Raw genomic sequence first — 20,682 nt, forward strand, 5'->3', positions numbered from 1 at the left:
TCCAACCCCAGCGACATGCACTGCAGCCACTCAGACCCCGGCGACATGCACTGCGGCCACTCAGACCCTGGCGACATGCACTGCGGCCACTCCAATCCCGGCGACATGCACTGCAGCCACTCAGACCCCGGTGACATGCACTGCGGCCACTCAGACCCCAGCGACATGCACTGCGGCCACTCCAATCCCGGCGACATGCACTGCAGCCACTCAGACCCCGGCGACATGCACTGCGGCCACTCAGACCCTGGCGACATGCACTGCGGCCACTCCAATCCCAGCGACATGCACTGAGGCCACTCAGACCCCGGCGACATGCACTGCGGTCACTCAGACCCCAGCAACAGGCCCTGCGGCCACTCAGACTCCGGTGACATGCACGTGCACTGTGGCCACTCCAACCTCGGCGACAGGCCCTGCGGCCACTCAGACTCCGGTGACATGCACTTGCACTGTGGCCACTCCAACCCCGGCGACAGGCCCTGCGGCCACTCAGACTCCGGTGACATGCACTTGCACTGCAGTCACTCAGACCCCGGCAACAGGCCCTGCGGCTACTCGGACTCCGGTGACATGCACTTGCACTGCGGCCACTCCAACCCTGGCGACATGCACTGCGACCACTCCAACCCCGGCAACAGGCCCTGTGGCTGAACCAAAGAACCAGCCTGTGCCGGTATCAGTCGCCCCTGTACACAAGAAGAAATTTTGGAAGCGGAAGTCGGCTCGTTTAGTAAGGGAGGAAGAAGCTTCTTCTAAAAGGGAACCGGAGGAAGAACTGTACGAGTACCCTGGAGAAGGGCCATCACGAGAACGGGAGGAGGAGAGCCGGCCGCTGATCGGGGAGGAGGAAGAGGAAGAACTCATAAACGAGGCAGTGACCACCCGATCTCTATCCCTGAGTGAGCTGCGAGATATACGAAAAGATTTCAGCCGTCGTCCAGGTGAGCATATTGTCACCTGGCTGCTCCGATGCTGGGATAATGGGGCCAGTAGCCTGGAATTAGAGGGTAGGGAAGCCAAGCAGCTGGGATCCCTTTCTAGGGAAGGGGGCATTGATAAAGCAATTGGAAAAGGGACACGTATCCTCAGCCTTTGGAGGCGACTCTTGTCAAGCGTGAAGGAAAGGTATCCCTTTAAGGAAGATGTCATATGTCGCTCAAGCAAGTGGGCCACCATGGAGAAGGGTATCCAGTTTCTGAGAGAATTAGCTGTGCTGGAGGTGATTTATGGTGACCTGAACAATAAACAACTATCCAAAGATCCAGACGAAGTCAAGTGCACACGACCCATGTGGCGGAAGTTTATAAGAAGCTCACCATCGTCATACGCCAATTCATTGGCAGTGATGACCTGGAAAGATGGAGAGGAACAAACAGTGGATGAATTGGCTAGTCAACTCCGGCAATACGAGGAAAGTCTTTCTTCCTCCATCGTCTCGGCCGTGGAGAAACTGTCCGAAAAACTGTCCCGGGAGATCCAGCAACTCAGAGAGGATAGGTCCTACTCCTCACCTGTACGGACCAGTATCTCGGCTATTAGAAGTAAGCGTTCTTTTGCTCAAGAGAGAGAATATAAAGGGTACACACCACGGGGCACCCTATGGTTTTACCTGCGTGACCACGGAGAGGACATGAGGAAGTGGGATGGGAAACCTACCGCAGCCCTAGGGGCACGGGTACGCGAATTGCAAGGGAAAACAATCACAGAAAGAGGTTCTTCCAGGAAAATTGCTGCTCCAGTTTCCAGCGGGCAGTTCCCCAGAGAGAGTAGAAGGGCTGATCTTACTCTTGATCTTAATGAAGAAACTTCTGACCCGTACGTACAAGAAATGAGAAACGAGTACTGTGATGAGGATTAGAGGGGCCCTGCCTCCAGCCAGGGGGAGGAAAGGGACAACCGGGTTTACTGGACTGTGTGGATTCGGTGGCCTGGCACATCAGACCCACAGAAGTATAAGGCTCTGGTAGACACCGGTGCACAGTGTACCCTAATGCCATCAAGCTATATAGGGGCAGAACCCATCTGTATTTCTGGGGTGACGGGGGGATCCCAACAGCTAACTGTATTGGAAGCCGAAGTGAGTCTAACTGGGAACGGGTGGCAGACGCACCCCATTGTGACTGGCCCAGATGCTCCGTGCATCCTTGGCATAGACTACCTCAGGAGAGGGTATTTCAAGGACCCAAAAGGGTACAGGTGGGCTTTTGGTATAGCTGCCTTGGAGATGGAGGAAATTAAACAGCTGTCCACCTTGCCTGGTCTTTCGGAGGACCCCTCTGTTGTGGGGTTGCTGAAGGTCGAAGACCAACAAGTGCCAATTGCTACCACCACAGTGCACCGGCGGCAATATCGCACCAACCGAGACTCCCTGATTCCCATCCATAAGCTGATTCGTCGACTGGAGAGCCAAGGAGTGATCAGCAAGACCCGCTCACCCTTTAACAGTCCCATATGGCCAGTGCGGAAGTCTAATGGAGAGTGGAGACTAACAGTAGACTATCGTGGCCTAAATGAAGTCACGCCACCGCTGAGTGCTGCTGTGCCAGACATGCTAGAACTTCAATACGAACTGGAGTCAAAGGCAGCCAAGTGGTATGCCACAGTTGATATTGCTAATGCGTTTTTCTCAATCCCTTTGGCAGCGGAGTGCAGGCCACAGTTTGCTTTCACTTGGAGGGGTGTTCAGTACACCTGGAACCGACTGCCCCAGGGGTGGAAACACAGCCCTACCATTTGCCATGGACTGATCCAGACTGCGCTGGAACAGGGTGGAGCTCCAGAGCACCTGCAATACATTGATGACATCATTGTGTGGGGCAACACAGCAGGAGAAGTTTTTGAAAAAGGGAAGGAAATAGTCCAAATCCTGCTGAAGGCCGGTTTTGCTATAAAACAAAGTAAGGTCAAGGGACCTGCACAGGAGATCCAATTTTTAGGAATAAAATGGCAAGATGGATGTCGTCAGATCCCAATGGATGTGATCAACAAAATAACAGCCATGTCTCCACCAACTAGCAAAAAGGAAACACAAGCTTTCTTAGGCGTCGTGGGTTTTTGGAGAATGCACATTCCAAATTACAGTCTGATTGTAAACCCTCTCTATCAAGTGACCCGGAAGAAGAACGATTTCAAATGGGGCCCTGAGCAACGACAAGCTTTTGAAGTTAAACCACGACAGTATGGAATGTCCGTTTGGCCAGTTTGGCTGTGCCCTCCTCCTAGCATCTTGTGCACCTCCAGCCTTCTCAGTCGGTAGAGCATGGGAAGCTGAAAAGTCCTTGGCTAGTGTAAGCATCACCTAGCAACAATAAAACATCGGTGTGTTATCAACTTTGTTCTCATCCTAAATCCAAAACACAGCACTGTACCAGCTACTAGGAAGGAAATTAACTCTATCCCTGCCGAAACCAGGACAACAACAAAAAGAGAAAATATCAATTCTGAGGCACCGAGGGATCTCGGGTTGGATTATGCCATAAACCCAGACAGTGATGACCCTAAAAAGGTCATGACAGAGCAGTGCTCTTTTGTCAGGAACAAGTAGAAGTGGGCAACAGAAACCAGGTCCCTCTGGAAGATGCAGAACGTGGTCTATGACAAAAGAGTAGTGACTAAAAATTTTCAAAGTCTCCCCTAGAGTTTTTGATCCTGGGCATGCGCTGGAAGCACCCTTTTTCTGCTATTCTGGCGGAGCCTAACAACTGTGAGAATAGTTATTTTGTAAAAAGTCTTTTGGAGAATGCCATCGCTTGCTGTCTGTTATGCCTGAGAATATTGTGTGGTGTTACAGTTGTTGGCAACCACTGAGCATCAGGAAATGCTCTGTAAATATCCTTTTATCAAATTTGTGGAGGACTTACCTGAAAGTCTTAGTGATAACCATTGCTTTTCCCCGTAATAAAGTAAATATGTTTGTGATCTATGATTTGATGAACTCTGCTTGTGAGAGTGATGAAATTGAGAAAGCTTTTAGTAGGTATGCACTTCACAGGAACATGATGTCCCAGTGTCTGAAGAGTAACCTTTCCCACCTGGAGCTGTTGATCTAATCCTCCCCCCAGCAGAGGAAAGCAATACTCTGCACTGCTTCTGATGACCTGATGTGGTGGGTTAACCCTGGCCGGACACCTGGTGCCCACCAAAGCTGCTCTATCACTCCCCCTCCTCAGCTGGACAGGAGAGAGAAAATATAATGAAAGGCTCGTGGGTTGAGATAAGGACAGGGAGAGATCACTCACCAATTACCATCATGGGCAAAACAGACTCGACTTGTGGAAATTAGTTTAATTTATTACCAATCAAATCAGAGTAGGATAATGAGAAAATAAAAACTAAATCTTAAAACACCTTCCCCTCACCCCTCCCTTCTTCCCAGGCTTAACTTTACTCCAAAATTCTCTACCTCCTACCCCCTCAGCGGCACAGGGGGACGGGGAATGGGGGTTGTGGTCAGTTCATCACACATTGTCTCTGCCGCTCCTTCCTCCTCACACTCTTCCCTTGCTCCAGCGTGGGGTCCCTCCCATGGGACACAGTCCTCCACGAACTTCTCCAACGTGAGTCCTTCCCATGGGCTGCAGTTCTTCACGAACTGCTCCAGTGTGGGTCCTTTCCACAGGGTCACGGCCTCATTCGGGTGCAGCCACCTGCTCCAGCAGGTGGTCCTCCACGGGCTACAGGTGGATATCTGCTCCACCGTGGACCTCCATGGGCTGCAGGGGGACAGCCTGCCTCACCATGGTCTTCACCACAGGCTGCAGAGGAATCTCTGCTCTGGTGCCTGGAGCACCTCCTCCCCTTCCTTCTTCACTGACCTTGGTGTCTGCAGAGTTGTTTCTCTCACATATTTTCACTCCTCTCTCCTGGCTGCTGTTGCGCAGCAGTCTTTTTCCCCCTTCTTAAATATGTTATCACAGAGGCGCTACCACCATCGCTGTTTGGCTCAGCCTTGGCCAGCGACGGGTCCATCTTGGAGCCGGCTGGCATTGACTCCATCAGAAATAGGGGAAGCTTCTAGCAGCTTCTCACAGAAGCCGCCCCTGTAGCCCCCCCGCTACCAAAACCTTGCCACGCAAATCCAATACAGAGAGAAACAACTACGCAGACTGAAGGAAAAAAAAAAGAAGCTGGCAGGTATGGATTTTCCACCCCAATATTCCTACTTATGCTAAAATATCGTAATTAAATCCTCTCATAGAGTGGTCTAAATAACTAAAATTCATTCATCGTTTAATCTTTTTTCTGTGTAATAGAAATAGAAAAAAACTCCCATGAAGAGGAAGGGACTTCAAGTTTTGATTTCAGATATTCTAGAATATAATTTTCTTTTTTCAGACTCCTACATGCATTTATCTTGTTACCCATAATGCTATGATATGCACCACCAAATTATTCTGAATTGTTTTAATCTTTATGTTAAGGGAACTAAAAGAATAGCCAGTTATAAAATAGGTGCTATACCTTATTGAACTTACATGGCTATATAGCTGAAGTCTTTTCACAGTACCTTAATGAAGAACATTATTTTTTACTAGTCTGATGCCATGTGTCTGTAAATATGAAGAAAATAGTTACCATAAAAATGCTTTTGAATTTAGATCTGTTGCTGCAGATAGAATAACGGCCATGCTTTCTTAAATTCAGTAAAGTTGGTTTATAGTCACATTTCCATGCTGCCTGATCAATGCTATACTACTCCCTTAGCCTGCTTCCATCCTCCCCTAGTCCTTGGGTTAAGCAAAGCAAATTGTTCATTCATGCATGAGTTAGTCTGGTATTTCTTGGCTGGCTTTCTTGCAACCACAGAGCTTCGTCACACAAAACCTTATTTATTTGAGCTTTATCATGAGTGCTTTTGCTCTGTGAAACAAACAATGATCATGAGACAATGTTTGGCTTTGATCTCAATTCCTATTTATTCAACATTTGAACGGTTATTAAAATTCTCCATTAGTTTTATCAGCTTTGCATTTTTCTCCAACATAGCTCTAGCTATTTCAGAGAAACTGGGATTTACATGCTGATCTGGCTATGTCCATCTCTGTGTGTATGGGGCTTGTAATCTGCATATGCTGAGGAACTTTCTGATTGAGGAGGTGTTTCAGAATGGGATAATTCATTACTCAAGGAAAAACAGCTATAAAAATATAAAGAACAAGGAACTCTGGAACAGCTTAGCTAATGTAAATTCCCATCTGCTATTTTAATTAGTATATCATACAGTAGTAAACATGAGTTTGGGGATAAACTAATTTTCTAGACAGATAGCAAGCCCAAAGCCTAAGTCCAGTTTAAAACCTGTGTATGTTTTTGTTTGTTTGTTTGTTTGTTTTAAATACAGATGTGTCGCGGATGGAGTGAGACTGCACTTCACTCATGAGAGAGAAGCAACAGTACACTTTATTGTTAGAAAACAATGAGTTGAAGTGTAAGTTAACAAAGTTCAATGGTAAATGCGACAGTGATTTAACAAGATTCGATGGCAAGGTACACTTGATTATTTACTGCATAGAGGACAGGGTCAGACAAAACTGTCAGGGAGACCCTCCCGTTGAGCCATGAGGTTCAGAAAGGACCCCCTTGCTTTCTAAACTCCTTCTCAGAGAGGAGTCTAGGTACGGCTGGATCCAATACTAGACTTGGTCAACGGTTTATGTCTAAAGGATTATATATGCGCCATCAATCCTTTATATCACTTAGCTAAGATTTCAAAGTTGAGCATGCTATTAGTCACTTACCGAGGATCTGTTGCGGCAAGGAATCTCTCAACCTCGAGGAGTAACCTTGAGAGGTGTCCCTACTCAAGGGGAGATCCCACCGTGCAGCCCACTGCCGTGCAGGAGAGCTCAACGGGCCCTGGGCTGTCCACTATTTATAGAGTAAGATGATTGACTTACAGTCGTATTTGCATATCAGCAAGACGTTTGAGTCACTGCTCCAGACAGCGTTTAGCTACTGTGTTGCCATCTATCCCCAAAGTCCAGCATAAGCTGGATGCAGCCATCACAACCCCCACTGGTGGTCGTTGCTTATGCAGGGGAGGGAGGAGCACACTGCCACAAGATGGTACACAAATTCTCTTTTTGAAAGCAGATTTCACCTCATGACATTGTTGCAGTTTGTGTCAACATAAAGCTGGTCAGAAGGTAGTCATTATAAACAGATTTGCTGTTATGTATTTCTCGATGTCTCAAAGACATTAAAAGATAAAAAAAATTGCGAGGCAGGTTGGCTCAGACATCTGATAGGAGAGCGTTCCAGAATGGAAAGTCATGTTGGCTGCAACTACTTCCTACTGAAATCAGCACCTTGGAAGGTTAGGCTATAAGCACAGAGTTGAGACAATGAATAGATCCACTTTGCTGTGTATCTGATAGTATGAACTGAAATATTAAGAGTGAAAATCTTCATTAAATAGATACATCAGAGCTGGCATGAATATCCTATAGACTAGTAGAGTAGTAATAATCTCAACAGAAGTTTTAATTCAGTGGGAACCATTGTGGTACACCAGGCAGTGGATGATTCCCATTTTGGAGAAAATAGCAGTTGATGCATGTAGTTGCTGTAATACTGTTCATCCTTAGAATTTATTATATCATTCTGCTAGAAAAAATATCAAAGCATGGAGCAGAAACAAGGAAACTGCCATAGTCTAGCTCTTAGGTCAAAACCTACAAATAACATCTCTGGGGTAATAATTTAGTTTGACAGAATGAAGCTCATGTAAGACCTTCATGGATAACAGAAAGACACTGGGCCATAATGTGTTAATCAAAGCTAATATAGTTGCAACCATTTTAACTCATCTGACATGCCTGAGACATCTTGAGTATATCTCCACTGGCTTAATTGAAGTTTCCGTAGTGGGTGCCCAAATTTGCTGGATTACACATATAATAATGTGGACCTATTTATTTTCACAAAAAGGTAGGTGATTTCACAGTGAAAAAAAACCCTTTTTTTTTCAATAGCCTAATCAGTAAGAGGAAATCCATCAATATATTTTGTTTGTGGATGAAGTAACCTAATAATAATGTGTAACTAAAGTAACCTAATAATAGTAACATCTCCTTTTGGGTATCTTTTTTTCTTTTGCGATTTATCCACAAAGGGTAATGTCCTCTCTTCCCTTTTGGCTTGGTATTCTCTTAACTGCCCCAGCGCTAGAATTGCATCACCAGCTGCTGTCCCCTGGGCATCTCCCAGGATTGATATGATGTTCTCTTTAAGACAAAAAGGTGCCCTGACTAACAGTCTGGATTGCATTCCTGAGGTAAATACCTTTGAGTCAGGGCTAGTGAAGGCAGGGTTGTAAATACCTTGTTGAATAGCCAATTCTTTCAAATATTGCCCCCCCGCCCCCACATCTATATGCTTCCATGTCACCATTCTGTCATTCCAATCAAACGGGGAGGGGTGTTGTGTTTTCACTGCCCCCGCAACCATTCCCAAAGAGAATAACTTGCATTTCCATTTGCCCGAGTCCTTTTTAATCGTTGCATCACCATTGAATATCGGGAAACTCCTCTCAGACGCACCACTTCTTGGGGCTCAGTTGTACACTCTCCCCTACTCGGTCCCACACTCGCAGTAACCACTGTCCCATTCTCTCCCCGGAGTTCTGCCGATATGAATCTGCCACATTCTGCAGCTCAGCCTGAGTGTAGTCCCACGCTGATATTGTATGCTGCGGCGCCCCAGGGGCTTCTTTTGCTTTATTAATAACCAAAGGGCACACAGGGATTGCTCTACCATTTTCATCCTTGGACCCTCCAGTCCATTCCTCAGCAGAGGAATCCCAGCTGCTGCTGTCCCCATAATCACTGGGGTAACTGACTGCTCGATCCCTATGCCCCCATTGCCCAGTGCAGGCACTCTGACCCTTCCTCACTGTGTGTACTTGGGTTTCCAGCATGTCCCCCTGTACCTGGGCTTCCAACCTATCCAAGCACCACTGGGTCTCTTTCAAGTTGCGCTTGCCATTCCTTGTTTTTCTTTCGTTCATTTTCTAGGGTTTCCCACAGTTGCCGTAGGCAAGTTAACAATAACCAGATACTACAGAATATATTTATCAAAATCATTGCAAGACATGCAGGTCTGGGTCTTCTGAAACATATTTTGAGTAGCTCTGGTCATGGGAAATCTCCATATTCGTATTTTACAAAATGCATCACCATCTGGGCATTTTGTACTAAATCGTTAGAATACAGTTTTAAAAGTTGTTCAAAAGGTACAGTGATGTAGGAAAAAGACAGAGTGGTATCTGCAGGCTGTGGAGAGGGGATGCTTCAGTTGTGGACGTTCACTGGTCTTGGAGAAACACGGGCCCTAGGGAACCAGTCACTTGAGTAAACACTTAGAAATGTTTCCTTGGCGTAGGGGTCTGCTGAAAAAAAAAAAGCAAGCTGTTCAGTGTCCATCTTCACATCTGGTCGAAGAGCATGTCTTCTCTTGTTTATTTCTGTCACATTGTCAAATACACCGTACACAATCATATTAACGGTGGTGATCAAGGCCCCTGCAAAGAGTACTTCTCCTCTCAGGTTTCCTGTTTTAATCAGGAATAGTGATCAGAACATTCTTTGTCTGGAGACAGGTCAACAGTGAACAGGGTATAGCCATGGGCGAACTCTTCCCTGTCAACCAGCAGGGAATGGTCTTTCATATGGCAGCCGATTGTCTGAACGAGCTGCATGTATAATCTCACACAGCACCCATTCTCAAAATCAGTCTGCAGCAATTTCATTTGCGTTTGTTCACCATCCACATAGAGGGCCACAATATTTATATCATAATGTTTAAAGTTGTAAAGGTTCTTCACATAATTGCCACTAAAAATGTCATTATCTACAAATCCAATCACAACAAGCTTGGGTACCTGGCCCAGAAACAAATTTTCCTGGTTGCTGACATGACTGCTGGTCAGTATGCTGAACACTTTCATGCCCACCCGGTCCACCAGGTATTTAGTGTTGGCCATGAGTAATGCCTCAGCATGCCCCAAAGGCACTCCAGGCACCACCCGCACCTTCTTCATAAACAGCTCTGGCTTATCAGTCGGTTCCCCAGCATAACATCCAGCTGACTGAAAATAGAGGCCAGTGGGTAATTCATGAGACCCATGGCCTCACCAGCTCTGAGGTTTGAACTTTCAGCTTTTACAATCTTGCAGCCAAGTTACAGCAGAGTGTTGTTCAGATCTATGTAATCTTCCCCATTCCCAGCTATGAAAAAGTCCAGAGGTGCAGACTCTGCAATAGCCGAAAGCAGAGGCACCTCAGTGAACAGGCTTTTCTCAATGCTGGTCTGTGTCAGGGACACTTCAAACAAATCCAGCTCAAATTTGGTACATTCTTCTGAGCAGCCATGAACGGAAACCATCCGTTTTAAAATATATTTCCTTTTCTAGCTGTAGAACGGGACCTCTTTCTCTGGGATTTCTGTTTCTTTTGCACGGTTTGGCCCGGCTTGTTCTTTTTCTTCTTCCTGTCCTGGTCAGACTGTTGTCTGGTGCCCCACTTCCTTTGTCTTTTACAGGGCTGGGGCGGACCTTCCCTCTGGGGGTGTGACATGGCTCTCTTTTAAAGCTTTTTCTTTGAATATAAGCAAGTCCCGAGCCCTCCTTATTTGACAGCATTTCCAACTTGTCCACAACAACCTTGGAAACATAGCCAAACACATTTTTTGCAATATCTTGAGCGGTGCTTTTAATGTGTGGCGTAACAATTTCCAAACACCTTTTCAAAAGCGGGACAGCCTTTCTAAACAAGCTACAGAATATAACTCCAATGCTCACACCATACATTACAAGAATACATTGAAAACTAGGGAGATCATTGCCAGCCTAGGCTCTGTAATAATTCACGTACAAGGATGGGTCCCCATAATTTTTTACCACTACCATTTTGGTGTGCTTTCTTAAAATAGGCTTCTGGGGCTGAAGATGCAGCTTGACAATCACCTTCCCAAAGGAAAATGAGACGTGCTTGTTCTGGTCAGTCTTTATTTCAGTGCTGTTCATGTCGATGTGCTGGCAGTTTACCAGCAAGTAGTGTGGCTTATATGTCACCATAACAATCTCGTCGTTATTACTGCCAGTCGGAACAGCGCAATAAAAGAAGTGCAAAGTCCCTGACAAGCTGGTGCTCTACAAGGTCCATGTAGAGGTAGAGTGAGTTAAACCCTCCGGTGATGTCCGCCACAGAGGGAAATTTCTTAGCAGCAGCCGCCAGAGAAGCCCCCAAAATATGTGCTAGATCCCCAGTTATAGAAAAAAGTATAAGGCTTCTCATCCATTTTGAGCTTTGTTTTCCTTATGATGGGGTCATAGACCAGGCCCACTGCTGGAGAGTCAACAGCTGAAGCTTTGTTGTTGGGGTTAATAAGATGGTTCGTGTGTTCCACTAACATGGAGAGGGATGGATACACAAAGTATACTGCCATGTCTTGCCCTGCAGCGCTATTTCAAAGATGGTGTCTTCATTGATGTTATTCCCACTGTGTGTATTTCCAACACCCCACCTCCCACTTCCCAGAGAGCTCCAGGAGTCTCACCAGATGTATGGCGAAGTTCAAGCTGGTGTTCTGTGGGAAGATTTTGGTGCTAGCATTGCTGGGCAGCGTGATGTGGAAACCTCCATCTGTCATTCTTCTTTTTCCCCCTGCTCCACTTCCAGTCACTTGATGTCTTGGACTTGGGAGACTTCTATCCAACTGCTAAATTTCTGGGGCCAGCCACGGCACTTCACCAGCAGCTGTTTCTTTCTTCTTGTTCCTTCTTAAGAAATGATATTCTCAATTTTGTAGATTCTGTCCTTGTCAGCATTCACTTTTTGAAGTTCTTCAGGGTAAAATGTCCCTTCGATTGCTTTGTAACCATAGTCTATTAAAGCGGTGTGCAGGTATCTGTCCCCTTCTCACAATTTCAGCTACTATGAAAATTCCACCTGTGAACCTCTGCTCATAACCTTTCTCAAATCTCTCTTTTGTTCTAGACACCCTGATGTGGTCTCCTTTTTTGAGCAGAGGTGCAGATTCTTTAATTTTAAGCACACCTGCATATACAGTTTTCCAAACCCTTGCAGAGTTTGAAGTGTTCACATCCACATGCCTGGCTCTGATAGTTCTGTGGAAGCTATGTTTATAGCTTTTTATAAACTCTTGATAACACATCAATGTAGCGAAAAACGTTGTGTGCTGTAAAATATCTCCACATCTTGGTTTTGAGTGTTCTGTTAAAACACTCTATGATGGAGGCTTTTACTTCATTATTAGTAACAAAATGGTGAACATTACACTGCTTTAAAAGCTAGTTTAAAGGCTGGTTTAAAAATTCTTTTCCCCAGTCAGTCTATAATTTCTCAGGCTTGCGCCCCCTGCTAAAAATTACTTTTAAAGCCCCGGCTATTTCAGAACCTGTTTTGTCTTTTAGACCAATGGCCCAGGCAGGATTGGGCAATATGTCTGTCACCGTTAGATGTACTTAACACCATCAATATTTCTGGAAAACTGTTGCATATCCACCAAGTCTGCCTGCCATTGTACATCCACCTGTGCCACAATCACGCTGTTTCTTTTAAAATGCTTTCTTGCAGCCTTCTGTAAGCTGTAAGCATCCTTGCTTGCAAGCCAGGTTGCCACATGGCTTCTGTTCAGATTGGAAATTCACCTTTTAGCAGCTTCAAAAAAGGGATTTGTATCTGTAGTGGTCATGGTGTCGTGGTTTAACCCCAGTCGGCAACCAAGCACCTGTTGTGGTTTCCTTCTAGAAAGGAAATTAACTCTATCCCTGCCGAAACCAGGACAGCACCACACAGCTGCTCACTCACTCCCCCCGCCCCGGTGGGATGGGGGAGACAATCGGAAGAGCAAAAGTAAGAAAACTCATGGGTTGAGATAAGAACAGTTTAATAATTGAAATAAAGTAAAATAGTAGTAGTAGTAGTAGCAGCAGTAATAATAATAATAATAATAATAATAATAATAAATTGTAATGGAAAGAAAAACAACAGCAGAGAGAGAGGAAGAAAACCCAGGAAAAAGAAATGATACAACTGCTCACCACCTGCCGACCGACGCCCAGCCAGTCCCCGAGAAGCAATCGCTGCCCCCTGGCCAACTCCCCCCAGCTTATATACTGAGCATGACATCATATGGTATGTAATATCCCTTTGGCCAGTTTGGGTCAGCTGTCCTGGCTATACTCCCTCTCATCTTCTTGAGCACCTCCTCGCTGGCAGAGTATGGGAAGCTGAAAAGCCCTTGACTTAGTATAAACACTGCTTAGCAACAACTAAGACATCAGTGTGTGATCACATTATTCTCATGCTAAATCCAAAACACAGCACTATACCAGCTACTGGGAAGAAAATTAATTCTATCCCAGCCGAAACCAGGACAGTATCCACCCCTTATTCTATACCATCTACGTCATGCCCACGTCCCAAACTATCCAATACATTCCAATTAATCACCACCGCTTTTCCTGTCTTTTAATATATACACAGAGCTATCATTCCTTTAGTCTATGGGACATCCCTCTAAAATGTCTTTTGGGTTCATTTAGTCCATGACTTTGGGTTCCATCTATCATAATAGTCTTTCAGGGCAGGAGAGATGGTGTGCGATGTTGCATTGTTGCATGCTGAAGCCAGTTTTGGTTCCATTATCGCTGCACTTTGCTCGGTTTCATCAAAGCTTATTCTTGATTAATCTGGCTGATGCTTACTGTAACACCATTGATATGGCATATAGCAACCATAGTAGAAATGACATACAGTATTACATAGCAATTAGCATCATATAATTTAATTCATTGGTTATTCTCACCCAAAATCAAACCCCCTTGAGGTACACATCGGACTTCCCCCATCCTCACCCACCAAGTGCACCCAGGTCCTTGAGCAAAAGCAATCCCACGGATGGGTTTGCCTTTGCCCGAGGCAGGAATAACCCAGACTGTCTTCCCCAGCATATTTTTGATGTGCACTACAGGGACTTTATTCCCATCTACAGTACGTAAGAGTTCTGACTGGGCAGGGCCTGCTCGATTGGCAGATCCCCTAGTGTTGACTAACCAGGTGGCCTTTGCTAAATGCGTATCCCAATGTTTGAATGTCCCGCCACCCATTGCTCTCAGCGTAGTCTTTAACAGTCCATTGTATCGTTCAATTTTCCCAGAGGCTGGTGCATGATAGGGGATGTGATACACCCACTCAATGCCGTGCTCTTTGGCCCAGGTGTCTATGAGGTTGTTTCGGAAACGAGTCCCGTTTCCTGACTGAATTCTTTCTGGGGTGCCATGTCGCCATAGGACTTGCTTTTCAAGGCCCAGGATAGTGTTCCGGGCAGCGGCATGGGGCACGGGATATGTTTCCAGCCATCCGGTGGTTGCCTCCACCATTGTAAGCACGTGGCACTTGCCTTGGCGGGTTTGTGGGAGTGTGATATAATCGATCTGCCAGGCCTCCCCATATTTATATTTCAGCCATCATCCTCCATACCAGAGAGGCTTTAACCGCTTGGCTTGCTTGATTGCAGCGCATGTTTCACATTCATGGATAACCTGCGCAATAGTGTCCATGGTCAAGTCCACCCCTCGATCACGAGCCCATCTGTATGTTGCATCTCTTCCTTGGTGACCTGAGGTGTCATGGGCCCACCGAGCTAGAAACAATTCACCCTTATGTTGCCAGTCCAGATCCACCTGAGCCACTTCAATCTTAGCAGCCTGATCCACCTGCTGGTTGTTTTGATGTTCTTCAGTGGCCCGACTCTTAGGTATGTGAGCATCTACATGACAGACTTTTACAACCAGGTTCTCCACCCGGGCAGCAATATCTTGCCACAATGCGGCAGCCCAGATGGGTTTGCCTCTGCGCTGCCAATTGCTCCACTTCCATTGCTGCGACCACCCCCAAAAGGGCATTTGCCACCATCCATGAGTCAGTCTAGAGATAAAGCACTGGCCACATTTCTCGTTCAGTGATATCTAAAGCCAGCTGGATGGCCTTTACTTCTGCAAATTGGCTCGATTCACCTTCTCCTTCAGCAGTTTCTACAACTTGTCACATAGGACTCCATACAGCAGCTTTCCACCTCCGATGCTTTCCCACAAGACGACAGGACCCATCAGTGAACAGGGCATATTGCTTCTCATTTTCTGGTAGTTCATTATACAGTGGGGCCTCTTCAGCACGCGTTACCTCCTCCTCTGGCGATATTCCAAAATCTTTGCCTTCTGGCCAGTCCATGATCACTTCCAGGATTCCTGGGCAACCGGGGTTTCCTATTCGAGCCCGTTGTGTGATCAGTGCGACCCACTTACTCCACGTAGCATCAGTTGCATGATGTGGACAGGGGACCCTCCCTCTGAACACCCAGCCCAGCACCGGCAGTCGGGGTGCCAGGAGGAGCTGTGCTTCAGTACCAATGACTTCCGAAGCAGTTCGAACCCCTTCATATGCTGCCAATGTCTCTTTTTCAGTTGGAGTATAGCGGGCCTCGGATCCTCTGTATCCCCGACTCCAAAACCCTAGGGGTCGACCTCGAGTCTCCCCTGGTGCTTTCTGCCAGAGGCTCCAGGTAGGCCGTTCTCCCCGGCTGCGGTATAGAGCACATTTTGTACCTCTTGCCCTGCCCCGACTGGCCCCAGGGCTACTGCGTGAACTATCTCCTCTTTAATTTGTTCAAAGGCTTGTCGTTGCTCAGGGCCCCATTTGAAATCGTTCTTCTTCCGGGTCACTTGATAGAGAGGGCTTACGATCAGACTGTAATCTGGAATATGCATTCTCCAAAAACCCACGATGCCTAAGGAAGCTTGTGTTTCCTTTTTGCTAGTTGGTGGAGACATGGCTGTTATTTTGTTGATCACATCCATTGGGATCTGACGACGTCCATCTTGCCATTTTATTCCTAAAAATTGGATCTCCTGTGCAGGTCCCTTGACCTTACCTTGTTTTATGGCAAAACCGGCCTTCAGCAGGATTTGGACTATTTCCTTCCCTTTTTCAGAAACTTCTCCTGCTGTGTTGCCCCATACGATGATGTCATCAATGTATTGCAGGTGATCCGGAGCCTCACCCTGTTCCAGTGCAGTCTGGATCGGTCCATGGCAAATGGTGGGGCTGTGTTTCCACCCCTGGGGCAGTCAGTTCCAGGTGTACTGGACACACCTCCAAGTGAAAGCAAACTGTGGCCTGCACTCTGCTGCCAAAGGGATTGAGAAAAACCCATTAGCAATATCAACTGTGGCATACCACTTGGCTGCCTTTCACTCCAGTTCGTATTGAAGTTCTAGCATGTCTGGCACAGCAGCACTCAGCGGTGGCGTGACTTCATTCAGGCCATGATAGTCTACTGTCAGTCTCCACTCTCCATTAGACTTCCACACCGGCCATATGGAACTATTAAAGGGTGAGCGAGTCTTGCTGATCACTCCTTGGCTCTCCAGCTGACGAATCAGCTCATGAATGGGAATCAGGGAGTCTCATTTGGTTGCGATATTGCCGCCGGTGCACCGTGGTGGTAGCGATTGGCACCTGTTGGTCTTCGACCTTCAGCAACCCCACAACAGAGGGGTCCTACGAGAGACCAGGCAAGGTGGACAGCTGTTTAATTTCTTCCGTCTCCAAGGCAGCTACACCAAAAGCCCACCGGTACCCTTTTGGGTCCTTGAAATGCCCTCTCCTGAGGTAGTCTATGCCAAGGATGCACGGAGCCTTTTGGACCAGTCACAATGGGGTGCTTCTGCCACCCATTCCCACTTAGACTTACTTCAGCTTCCAATACAGTTAGCTGTTGGGATCCCCCCGTCACCCCAGAAATACAGATGGGTTCTGCCCCTATATAGCTTGATGGCATTAGGGTACACTGTGCACCGGTGTCCACTAGAGCCTTATACTCCTGTGGGTCTGATGTGCCAGGCCACCGAATCCACACAGTCCAGTAAACCCGGTTGTCCCTTTCCTCCCCCTGGCTGGAGGCAGGGCCCCTCAAGTCTTGGTCATAGCATTCATTACTCACTTCTTGTAAATGAGAGTCAGAAGTCCCTTCATTAACATCAGAAGTAAAATCAGTCCTTCTACTATGTCTTGGGAATGCCCACTGGAATCTGGAGCAGCAATTTTCCTGGAAGAACCCCCTTTTGAGGTTGTTTTTCCTTGCAACTCACGTACCCGTGCCTCTAGGGTCGAGGTAGATTTTCCATCCCACTTCCTCATGTCATCTCTGTGGTTACGTAGGTAAAACCACAGGGTGTCCCGTGGTGTGTATCCACTATATCCTCTCTCTTGAGGAGCGGGACGCTTGCTCCTAATGGCTGAGATACTGGTCCGTACATGTGAGGAGTAGGGCATGTCCTCTTTGAATTCCTGGAACTCCGGGACAGTTTCTCCACAGCCGAGACGAGGGAGGAAGGGAGACTTTCTTTGTATTGCTGGAGTTGACCAGCTAATTCATCCACCGTTGGTCCCTCTTCATCTTTCCATGTCAGTATTGCCAATGAGTTGGCATATGACGATGGTGCGCTCCGTACCAACTTCCGCCACATGGGTCGTGTGCACTGGGCTTCATCTGGATCTTTGGATAGCTGCTTGTTGTCCAGGTCACCATAAATCACCTCCAGCACGGCTAATTCCCTCAGGTACAGGATACCTCTCTCCATGGTGGCCCACTTGCTTGGGCGACATATGACATCTTCCTTAAAGGGATACCTTTCCTTCACGCTTGACAAGAGTCGCCTCCAGAGGCTGAGGACTTATGCCCCTTTTCCAATCGCTTTGTCAATGCCCCCTTCCCTGGAAAGGGATCCCAGCTGCTTGGCTTCTTTACCCTCTAATTCCAGGCTACTGGCCCCGTTATCCCAGTATCAGAGCAGCCAGGTGACAATGTGCTAGCCTGGATGACAGCTGAAATCCTTTCGCATATCACACTCAGGGATAGGGATTGTGTGGTTTCCATCTCGTTTATGAGTTTTTCTTCTTCCTCCTCCTCTCCTCGTGATGGCCCTGCTTTTTCATCATCCCTTAGTAAACGAGCTGACTTTCGCTTCCAACATTTCTTCTTGTGTATAGGGGCGACTGATACCAGCACAGGTTGGTTCTCTGGTTCAGCTGCAGTACCTGTTGCGGGGGTGGGAGTATCCGCAGCGCCTGGCAACAGGGTTGGAGTAGCCGCAATCCCTGTCACCAAGGTTGGAGTAGGCGCAGTGCCTGTCGGTTTGTTTTCCCTCTCTTCTCCCTGAGGATGCTGCATAATACTGAGCAGTGTTTGTTAGATACTAGCCAAGGCCCAGCACAGTGCGATAAGTTGTGCCTCTTTGGCATAACCACGGCATTTTTTTTTTTCAAGCATTCTATCACTTCATCAGGATCCTGTAATTGTTCAGGAGTGAAGTTCCCGACCATTGGTGGTGAGAAGTTCTCTAAGTACCTGCCCATATTCTCCCACGTGCCGTGCCACCCATGACCATCCAGCCTCGGGGCAGATCTCTGGGTGATTTTTTTAAAAATAGTTATTTAACCCTAAAAAAGACCTGAACCACATTCAGGAGACATAGCAATAGGAGCATGCTGGCTTGAACATCCCAAGGATATTCAAAATTCTCGAGAGCTGGTGTAACTAGCCTGAAGGAGAAAGGGAGGGTGAAGGAGCAGGGGAAAGCATCCCCCTCTCTTCCCCATAGTTTGGTTCTCCGAGGAGAAAAGGTGGAGTGTCATTATTAATCATTTCCGAGAGATGGCGCCCGAGGTACGGAGATGACAGCAATACCAAATACAAATTCCAAATTAGTCTTTTTACCAGTAATATTATCGTATCATAAGCCTATGTTACACAGTACAGCAAAATGGAAATTCTGATCCATCTCCCAGAAGTGATAAACAGCACCGCAGGGAATACATACTGCAAGTGAGGATTTACATAATACAACCATGCAAACAAATAAACCAACATTGTGACCAGCAACTATTAAACTAATATAATGAATGCTTATAACAAATCTATTTTAACACGCTCTGGTCAGATCTGTCATTATCTCAACTCTTCATGCCTCACGTTGAGCAGTAAAAAGGACTGTCATGGTTTAACCCCAGTTGGCAACCAAGCACCACACAGCCGCTCGCTCACTCCCCCAGCCACGGTGGGATTGGGGAGAGAATCGGAAGAGTAAAAGTAAGAAAACTTGTGGGTTGAGATAAGAACAGTTTAATAATTGAAATGAAGTAAAATAGTAATAATAATAATAATAAAAGGATATACAAAGCAAGTGATGCACGATGCAATTGCTCACCAACCGCTGACCGACACCCAGCCAGTCCCTGAGCAGTGATTGCTGCCCCCTGGCCAACTCCCCCCAGCTTATATACTGAGCATGACATCATATGGTATGGAATATCCCTTTGGCCACTTTGGGTCAGCTGTCCTGGCTATACTCCCTCCCATCTTCTTGTGCACCTCCTTGCTGGCAGAGTATGGGAAGCTGAAAAGCCCTTGACTTAGTATAAACACTGCTTAGCAACAACTAAAATATCACTGTGTTATCACATTGTTCTCATGCTAAATCCAAAACACAGCACTATACCAGCTACTAGGAAGAAAATTAACTCTATCCCAGCCGAAACCAGGACACACGGTCACAACGTATGAGGGTTACATGACCTGCAGGTATGTAAAGATCGTGACCGTGGGGTTCTCCAGATTCTGCAATACAGAAGGATACAGAGGTCTGGGTTTCTGTGAATTTCTTTATTACAAATTACTACAAAACTATTAGTAAAAACATATATATATATGTATATATAGTACAAGTCACTACAGGTCGCTCACAGAGGCGATCAGCTCCGGTGCAGGCTCGTCCCGCAGTGGTGCGGCAGATCGCGGTGTACAGGGGGGTTTCCTGAGCCGGGGAACCCACAGGGGAGCCCAGAGACCCGCCGGGAGCTGGCAGCTCTCACGAGGGCGGCTGACAAGGTGTGGGCGGGGCCAGGAGCAACGGCTGCCACCCTCCATTCCCACTAAAGGCAGCCCCAGGGAGCGCTAGTGACCAGGAGCGCTGCGACTAGGACAGGCAAACAGGGCGTGGTGCATCAGCTAGGGCGTGGCGCGGCAGGTTGTATGGCAGTTCGCGAGGGAGGGCACGCAGGGAGGGCACCTCTTCGAAGGAGGGGCATTCCACAGGCCAGTTGGGGACTCGGCATACATATAACCCAGCAACTGGGCACAGGTCAAGGGCACTCATCCTACCTGACCCTCAAGGCAGAATGGTGGGCATTCGTCTGAGGGTAAAAGCCGTGGCTCCAGCTGGGGGGTCTGCACCATCTACCCCAGCGGCGGCCGATGCCTCCACGCAGACGGAGCTGCTGAAGGAAGAGGCTGCAGTGCAGACCTCAGGCTGCAGGAAATGCCTAGACCTCTCTCCTGGGGAAGGGACAGGCAGCAGACCTGCCTGCAAAAGGTGTGCCCAGGTGGAGGACCTTCTGCAGCAGGTGGCTGAACTGCACGAGGCAGTGAGAAGACTGCGTAACATCAGGGAGGCAGAGAAGGATCTAGATAGCTGGTTCCAAGCACAGTCTGCAGCGGACCCACAGCCCACGGCCAAACACACAAAAAATCCCCCACTGGCACACACAGAAGGGAGTGTGGGGGGCAATAATGCAGAAGAATGGACAGTTGCAAAGG

General features: G+C 47.3%; 1 pseudogene; it reads left to right on the forward strand.

The window, feature by feature from the left end:
- Positions 1–18,741: 18,741 nt before the first annotated feature.
- The window catches only part of LOC143172185 (aldehyde dehydrogenase 1A1-like), a 106,037-nt pseudogene continuing 104,096 nt past the window's right edge, over positions 18,742–20,682 (forward strand).

The sequence above is a fragment of the Aptenodytes patagonicus genome, chromosome W (genome assembly GCF_965638725.1).
Source record: "Aptenodytes patagonicus chromosome W, bAptPat1.pri.cur, whole genome shotgun sequence".
Lineage (NCBI taxonomy): Eukaryota > Metazoa > Chordata > Aves > Sphenisciformes > Spheniscidae > Aptenodytes > Aptenodytes patagonicus.